The sequence below is a fragment of the Belonocnema kinseyi genome, chromosome 8 (genome assembly GCF_010883055.1).
Source record: "Belonocnema kinseyi isolate 2016_QV_RU_SX_M_011 chromosome 8, B_treatae_v1, whole genome shotgun sequence".
Lineage (NCBI taxonomy): Eukaryota > Metazoa > Arthropoda > Insecta > Hymenoptera > Cynipidae > Belonocnema > Belonocnema kinseyi.
Window position 1 is genome coordinate 39212916 of NC_046664.1, and position 9773 is coordinate 39222688.

Sequence of the window (9773 nt, forward strand, 5' to 3'; positions counted from 1 at the left end):
GACTTATTTACGTCTTAAGGGCATGATCTCCGGTGACCACGTGACCAAACCAGTCTCCGGGTATGAACAATTTTTTGTATTCACCATGTCTAAAGGCAATGATAAATCGTTCTCCAAGTTTAGAATCTAAGAAATGAGATAATAAATAGCGTTTGTATATTTAGTTTGAGTAACAATTAGAAGAAAAAAATTATCCGAGACAAAAAAAATATGCAAAATTATTTTCATTTTTTTTTGTACTCACTGTGTCCACACGCATTAGGATATCGTGTTTAAAATCTGAAAGATTAAATAAAAAGCATTAAAGAACGTTTGTATACATCAATATGCTTATAATTTGAAAGAAAGTTTATTTATAAATGGATAAAATAAGGTATTACCATCCGAGTTGAAGTACTTTGCAAATAATTTTTGGTTTGATGCATTTTAAATAGTTTGATTTGCATTTATTGAGCACTGACCCAAATTTTGGACTTTCCTTATAAGTTTCTAGATCCTGCACACGATATCTCAATTCGTGTCGACATAGTGAGGACCAAAAAATAACAATCATTCTACATTTATCGACGTTCCAATGCTCTGTTTTTCTCCGTTAGAAATCAATAAGAATTCTCCAAAAATAATTATAGGTTACGTATGTGTAGAAACTTATTTGTTCATGTGAATGACATTTATGTCATTACAAACGTTCTTTAGAGTTTTTTATTTAATCTCTCAAATTTTAAACATGATATCTTAATCCGTGTGGACACAGTGGGCACAAAACAAATGAAAATAATGTTGCATATTTACTTTCTCTCGGATAATTTTTTTTTAAATTATCACTCAAATTAAATATATGAACGCAATTGATTGTCTCATTTTCTCAAATCTAAATTTTAAGAGCGGTATATTATTGTCTTTGGATATGGTGAAGACCAAAAAAAAATGTTTGTAACAGGGGACTGGTTTAGTCACGTGGTCACCGGAGGCATGCCCTTAATAGGCTACGTAATGCTTTTTACAGACCTAAAGCGTCCACTATGAATATCAATTCTTCTATTTCTAATGGTTCAGTCACATTAAATTTTTGATTCAAGTTTTTATAATTAATTTGGGTGTTGATTGTTTGAATCAAGAGTGTATTAAGTCCCGGAAAACGTAATTTTCCTATAACTTAACCTAGACGTAACTACATTTTTTACGCTGTTACTGTATTTATAGTACGAGAAAAATAAATTCTGGACCTTTATTTTATCGGTAGTTGGATTTTCCACCTTAGGTTAGGTTAGGTTGGGCTAAGAAGGCTGTAAGGGCTTGAATCTGTCTTACAGAGCACGTCCGTCTCCCCTTGAATTCTTTCTCCAATTGAGAATAGTATCAAAAAAAGGAACTCGAATTACATTATTCTATATGTTTAGGGGTGAATTTTTTTATTTAGTGTAGACTTAGGACAACTGCCATTTAAATTTTTCAAACAGCTAGTTAATTTTTCAATTATGGAAAATCGTTGAATAAAATAAGGAACTTTTTTACAAGGGAGTGGTTACATCTGCGGATAGTTCTACAGCTGTAAAATTATTTATTTAATAACCAAATGCGGTAAGAGCACGAATTTTTAGCCCTTCAGCCCTATTATTAGAATCCTAAAAACCAAAGTGAATTTATTTTACTTTGGGATAAATACGTCATTGTACTGTATAATTAATATATTCATTAAATATAAAAATTATAGTGGATTTCAATTTGTTGAGTCAAATTATGCTAAAAAATGTATTATCTATGAAATCAGATAAGGGTGTCAACAATTGCAGGGAGGGGGATGTCAAGAATTTGTGCTTTTACCCTAGAACCTTTAAATAATCGATACGTAATCAAGCTTTCAAATAGAACTTTGATTGGCTTTGCGTAATACTTAAATTAGATTTAAAAAATACGTTGGAGTGTGACCAGAAAATTACATTCCCTTCGACTAAAATTCAATTTCATACGAAAAAAAGTAAACAAAAAACAATCCAAAGAATTTCAATGTATAGTTTCCAAAAGTAGCTTCTATTTTTTATTTATGCAGTGGCCATTTAGTATTATGCTTCAGTGAACATACAGTATATCCTCCAGGCTTTGGATGTCGTTGATAAGAAGGGTGAACAAATGTCGATCAGAGCCAATCGAACAGGATTTACATAAGAAATTACTAAGAAACGTTTGCGTAATAATAAATTTCAAGTGCTTCAAAAAAAATCTAAATTTTTTGTGTAATATTAAACATTTATTAGTACAAAATATTTCAGATGTGTTACATGACCTTAAATGCGAACTGAAATAATGGAATCCAATTAATGAAGTATTCATATTTTTTCAATTTAACTGCTTAGTTCAATGTCAAATTACATTATTTACCATTTTTTAACCGAAAATATAACTATTCTATTTTTAGAATTAAATCGATTCGTTTTTGTTGAAAATTCAACTACATATAATTTTTCATTAAAAAAATACCTATTTTGGTTAAAAATGTAATTAAATGAATGAAAGTTGAACTTATTTGTTCAAATTTATTTTATTGGTTAAAAATGTAACTCCTCTCTAGATCATTCGCCTTTTTGGTCTAAAACGTCTACAATTTGATTAAATTTTTTTTATATTGACATTAAAACCATTTCTCATTTAAAATTAAAATCTATAATTGGCTATTACTACTGGGTTCCAAATTAAACTCATTTGTTAAACATTTATTTTTAATATTGACGATTTATAATTATATTTGAAAATGGAATCATTTTGTTAAAAATTTAACATTTGGTTAATAATTTAATTTTTTTTTGCAATTCGATTATTTTATCAAAAAATAACTATTTTGTTAAATTTTCATTTTTTTAGAAGAAAAATTGTCATTTTGGATTGAAAATTTATCTCCCTTCTTAAAAATTCGTCTTTTTGTTTTAAAAAATGTTCTATCTGGTCAAAAATTCTACTGTTTTTAAATGAAGTCTAATACTTCTTCTTTAGAAATTTTACTATTTGGTTGAAAATTCATCTTTCTTGGTTGACGATAAAATTTTTTGTTATTATTCCTCTAATTTTTTGAAAAATTACATTAATGCCCCTATTTTGAGAGCATTATGTATTTTGTGTTTTATTGTAAGCATTTATAAAAAAACTTGAGACTTAAAAGGTTTATGAGTCAAAGGGGCGGGTGGGGGCTGTATTCGCGACGTCACCCTGCGGGCTTCAAGCTGTGTGTGATCCTCCCTGACGACGAATGGATGGAGTGAAGAAAGTGTGCGAAATAGCGTGACACAATTTTTGAAAGATTACTTATTGTTTATTACAAAGTTAATTTTGTATTTTTTATTGCTTATTGCTTTAAACCAGAGTTATCAAAATTCCCTTTGTGTTCATTTCCTTTTCATAAACAGAATTTGGAATGCAAATGCAACATAAACTGAAAGATCCGCGACAAGCAATTAACAATACGAGGTAATTAAACCATGATAGGGTCAATGATATGCATAGCGAGTTTATATTATCATTAGACTTAATGGCTTCAGTTTATGACTCGGTCGGGAAAAGTATAGAACTGCGATCGAGTGTAAAATTTATTATCGGCATCTGAAATTAAATGTATCAGCATCGTTTCGCGATGAATGTGCATTGTAGAGTGATCACACCTTTGACATTAAAATATTCGCGCCACTAAAGGACGAAGTGAATTAAAATAATAAAAGAGAAAGTGAAATCTAAACTAAGATGTAAAAATAATGTATCCAAAAATCATAGTTATTTGCTTTAAGAAATACTTCAATGTCCGACTTTAAATTGCATTACCTACTTAAATTGAGAAATCAATGTAACAGTCTGCACGATGTAGTAAATATCTACATACAGGACAAATCAAAATTAAATCTTTTGTTTAAATATTATTAATCCAGATAATTAAATTAGCAAGTGTATGGTTACATTATGAAGAGTTATAAAGAAGACATCGAAAGCTCTTTTTGATTTAGGAATGGTATTGCATACCTAAACTAAAAGCCATCGCATTAAAAAGAATAACATGCAAAGGATGTTTTCAACAAAAGATTCTAAATATTTAAAATTGATACAAAGATGTAAGATTATAAATTTAAGAAAAGATTTATAATCCTATCAACAAATAAGAAGAAGTAGGAAGCAACTAAGCGTTGAAAATCTAATATTTGAGATAAACTTACTAGGAACAAACACATGAGGTGATCGTCCTGGATGGTTGCAGAAGAGATGTGTTGAAAGAAATGACAGTATCGTAAATTTTGAATATGATATTAAATGAAGTAGAACTGCACCTCGGGGACATAGATGTGGAAGAGTATAGGTGGCAGGACATACGTGGCAGATTTTTTCTTTGTTCGGGTAATGATAAACATAACCTCGAAAAAAGAAGAGATCGAGCACTAGGACCTACCCGTTACAGCGGCCCACGCGCGACTGCCCTATTCGGCTTGATTCGCGCCTGTATTCGGAGCCGGTTCGACGTACCGAAAGCGGCCGAAGTCGGTAACCCTTATCAGAGCTTGCAAGCACGTGTAGACAAAACTCAGTGCGCAAACGTGCCACGTGGGTGGACGAGGACCTCGTGGAACGTACGGCTACCACTTTATAAGGTTATTCATATTTCACCCAATTCTAAGCGGCTCAGATAGAGATCCTTTCAATATTTTATGAGAGATTCAGACCCCAAATAAATTCAACTTTTATCACTATATGCATAAGGGGCATGTGAGCGCTTGACCACTTGACGTTTTGGAGTAGACCAGATTTTAATATTTACATTTTTTTTAATATTTGAAAAGAGTTCAAAGATGCAGCCCTAAAAAGAATTTGTGCAATTACATTTTTATAAAAAAGTAGTTTTGAATATCGTTGGCTTCGTTATGAAAAGAAGAACTTAACCATGCTGATCTTTATTAAAATTTTCAATTATATCTTAAAGGTGCAGCATATCTGCATGAATTCCATGATTTAGAAAATTCTAAGTGATCAGATCTTTATAAAAGACACTTTTGCAATAGCACTTTTACATGTTAAGTTTTTTTTACAAGGATTCAAGGGAAAATTTGAAACACCATACTCTCGAAAATAACGCATTTACATTTTTTATTTAAACAAACATAAATAATACGTTAGTAACCTTTTGCAGAACATCAAAATCCTTTGAAGATATAAGAACAATTGTTTTCTTTTTATAATTTCTAAGATTTCAATTTTAAAATTCTGAGTAAATTACACAATGTTTTGAAATAGTAACTGGAATAATTTTGGCATGAATAAAGACAAGGAAAAAATTTATAAATATTGCTCTAAAACTAAAAAAATATATTTCTTAATTGTTCTTTTGTAATGATATTTATACAGTTCAGAAGTTTTCAATTTGATAAAACGAAAATGTAAATGTTAGATATTAGAATTGAAAAACTGCATATAAATTACAAATAATATTATTCCTTAAAAGTTGCGAACAATTACCAGTAATATTATAAATATGTGAAATTTAAAAAACCTGCCCGCACACCTTTTTTAAAATAACTTTAATTAAAAAAATAATGTTTTCTTTAGAAGTATTTCCACCAGTGAATATCATTATTTGGTGCTAGAATTTGTTGTTATGATTGAGATTCATAAGGTTTAGGAAGGATATTTATATCCAAAATTAAATGATTTTCATAAGTAATCGATAATTTAAGAAATATCTGGATACAATTTTATATTATTTTGTTGATTGCAATTTGTGAATCATTAATTTTATCCTAATTTTATTACGTATTAATTGTCGGAAAATTGTAGAAGATTTAAGGGCCCAAAAAGTTGAAAGCAAAATTTATGGGACTGCAAAGAATTTTCTAAACATCATAAGGAGTTTGAAAGATTTTGTAGGATTATAAAAAAAATTAAGGGTATTCCTAATGATTTCAAGGGATTTTTAAGAATGTTGAAGATTTTAAAGGACTTTTATGGAGGGACGAAATTTATTTTCGACGGATTTAAGCAGCTGCTACTTTTCTTAAAACATTTATTAACATTTATATGCATGATAGGATTTACAAGAATAGAGGGTATTGAAGAAGATTTCAAGGAATTTTAGAGGATTAAAAAAATTCACGCAAATTTCAAAGGGGTTTTATTGCATTTTATAAGATGTCCGAGGATTTCAATCATTTTAATATCTAAGGGATTTCGATGGCTCTCAATAAGGTATTTTTTATCAATTTTCCGGAACTCAGAGAATTTCATAGAACTTTCAATATTTCAAAATATTACAAGTAATATGATCAGATTTCATATAATTTCACGGAATTTTAACGGATTTTATCATATTTCAATGTATTCTAAAGAATTTGTTTAAAAAAATTCCAGAATTTTGAGGGATTTCAAAAATTATAAAATATTTTGAATATAGTTTAAAAATTTGAAGGTATTTTAAAGAATGACTGATGATTCTGAATATTTGAGTTTAATTTAAAAGATTCCCAGGAATTTCCAAGTTTTTAAAGAAATTACAAGGTATTTTAAAAGATTTCAAAGGATTTTCAATGTTTGAAGGTATTTTTAATGATTCCAAAGAATTAACCAGACATTTGAAAAATTGAAAGGATTTTAATGATCTTAAAGAATTCCAAAAAATGGTATACTGTTTTAAAGAGTTTTCTAGAATTTCGGAACGTTCTGAAGGATTTTATCAAATTCACGAGATTTGAAGGGTTTTCAAAGTAAAATTATTCTCAAAGATTTCATTTTATTTAATTAACATTGAAAAAATCATAAATCGTGGAAGACGATATTATTAGTACCATACCTAACAAGTGCTTGTTTTCATGGAGTGAAAAGTTTTATGCATTAAAAAAATAAACACAGCAAACTTAAAATTAAATACTTAGCAATATTCCTGATTGATCATTTCAATATTAAGAAATTTCAAAACAATCATTGGCGAATTCAACATTAAAGTTTAACAACTTTAGTTTCAAGACCTAAAAAATTAATTTTGTCAGAATTGCGCATTCAGAAGTGTAAATTCTAAATGGGAATTCTACAAATGTTACAGATGATTGAAATAATTAAGAGGTATCGTATCATGTAGTATAAAAGGACATTTAAAGTGAATGAATATATTTTATTATGAGAAAATGACATTTATGCACGACAAAAATTTGATTTAATTTACTCCAAATATTTAAATGTATTTCTTCTTTGAAAATAAGTACTTAATAGCTTTTTTTAAACCGGATTTGATCGTTCGCAAGTGATTATCTTTTTGTATCGGTTTATTCGAAACAATGTTTTTGGTTTTAAAACAGATGTACCTAAATGCTCCTTCCCTCCTTTCTAATTCTCTCGCCACTAAGTGGCGCGAAATCTCCTTTTTTGTTGGAAAAGTTCTACGGTCTACAATTTTTATCCGATTTTTAAATATTTCTCAAAATTAAAACAAATTACATTGATCAAGAAGTTGATCTCTGAAATTTTTTAAAATTATTTTATTTATTTACTATATTTTTACTTGAAGTATGAGAAACGTAATATTATTCTCAAAATACTTTTCTACATTTCAGCAATGGCTTACCTATGTTATAAGTCGTCTTATAAATAAGTGACCTCAAGAGAACACACCGTAGATAAATAAATTCTTTATTAACGTATTTAACTGTTGTGAATAATAAATCGATATGAAATTAAAAGTAAAAATGTTGCAAACTATTTTTCTGAAAAATATTTAAATTATCAGCTTTTACTCAACTTTTTTACTTCATGAACTTTTTTTATAGAATTTATTATAGAAAATTGATCAGAAAAATTTATGCGTTATCTTTTCTGACTTAATTAAATTCTCAAAGCTCTGTGAAGCAGCTTTAGTGTATAAACAATTTTTTTGTACTCGAGTGTGCAAAAAGTTTTCAATTATTAATTTAATTTTTCTGTAAAAAGAAATAGTTCTTATATTTTATTATAGGACATTAATATATACACATACGTACTTTTTAAGAATATATGTAGCAATTGGAAATGGAATTTAGAATATTATATGATTAGAGCGACAAAAGTCTTTTTGCAAAAATTGTTTATTACAATGATTATTTTATTAGTTTATCACCGTGAAACTGTATACATTCTATTTGTTTCTAACATTTTAAGTTGTCTATATATTTTAAAACTATTTAAATTTTTTGTTACTAATATCATTCTGATACAAAATTACAATTATTTTAAGAAAAATTAATTTTTTTCTATAAAAATATCTATGGTTAAATTTTCTTATATACATTGTTTATAATAATTAAATGCAATTGAGAACAGAATATTGTTGATTTCTAAGTCTGTCTTAATTGGTACCAATTACTTAATTAAGAGAGATACATATAGAGATAGAAAATCATATCGTGGAAACAAACAATTTTACCACTCTATTTGTAAAAGTATTGTTAAACGCAAAAACAAATAAAAACATTGGCTTATCCTAAATGTTAGATTGGTTAAGAAATGTACCCTGTGGACAAATTTGTCTCCAAAAATCGATTTCAGGAACACTGTGTAGCGTATATTTTCTTAAGTAGAAAACACCGTTTTAGTAAGACATATCCACAACGGTCCAAAGTAGAAAAAGCCGATATCGGTAATCCTCGAATAAGATATGGCTTACGTAATTTTTTTTAATCATAGCCTGAACTGAGTATGAATAGGTAGATTTTTAAATCATTCAATTATAAATATACATAGCTACAAACTTTATAGTTATTAAACTAGTATTCACGGTTTAATTATTGTTTATCATATATAAATGTGTAGGGTGATCCAAAAAAACAAAACTTTAAAATTTTTTTCGACAACGCCCCCCGCCCCCCCTCCACCCACTAAGTTTATTAGGTTTCCAAAAAAGTGATTAGGTATTTTTTTTGTTCTATAATATGAAGAGGGCGCTCGCCCATCCTCTGAAGGTTCCCAGAAGAATAACATGGAAAATTGAGATATTTTTGTAAATTCCTTCTAAAACTTGAAATATGTGAAATAAAATATAGGGAATACTTTCATGATCTCATGTAAACTCTTTAGGAATAGAAATAGAACTTTGTTTTTAATTCAACCCCCCTGAGCCCTTACATAGTGCCACAAAAACTACGTTATGCAATTAAAACAGTGATATTTCGTCAAAGATATGGCCTGAATTATCGATTTTTTACTTAATTTTTTTATACATCCTCACGAATAAATTAATTACAATGTTTAATGTGCTTTTAGTAATTTTGTGTTGTTTAAACGTATTTTGTTTACTTGAAAATATTTATTTTTTTAAAGATTGCGAATTAAGGGTATGAATGTTATGGTACACATCATGATATTGGACATTTCATCTTTTTATTATCATTATTATTATTATGTAAACAATTTGCTTTTGTTTATATCTAACTGTTTTACGGAAGAAGCTATCTAATCGTACTTCATACCTAGTTTCTTAGCAAGTTTTAAAAGTTTATGCTAAATATTACCTTTTTCTAGTTACTTCAAATTGTTAAAATATTTTTATTTATTAAAAAAAAATTTATCTGACGATACCGCGATTTTTTGGTACTTTTTAAAACTTTGGTCTACTTTAAAGACGTAAAAAGTTTTTTAAAATTTTATTTCAGTTTTCAGTTTATTATTTAAATAATTTATATTTGTGTAGATGAACCTTTAAACAGAAAGAAACTAAAGAAACTTTTTTCTCAATTTTTCCTATTTTTATTCTCATTGTCAGATTTTTGAGCTTACTGCTAATTGCT

At 28.1% G+C, this 9773-nt stretch overlaps 1 protein-coding gene across 1 annotated transcript in view; it reads right to left on the reverse strand.

Annotated features, from left to right (window-relative positions):
• The window catches only part of LOC117178880 (glutamate receptor ionotropic, kainate 2-like), a 461802-nt gene extending 457398 nt beyond the window's left edge, over nucleotides 1-4404 (reverse strand). The window contains exon 1 of the mRNA XM_033370402.1: nucleotides 4194-4404. The gene's annotated coding sequence lies outside the window, so the exon portion shown is untranslated. The remainder of the gene's footprint in view (nucleotides 1-4193) is intronic.
• Nucleotides 4405-9773: the final 5369 nt, after the last annotated feature.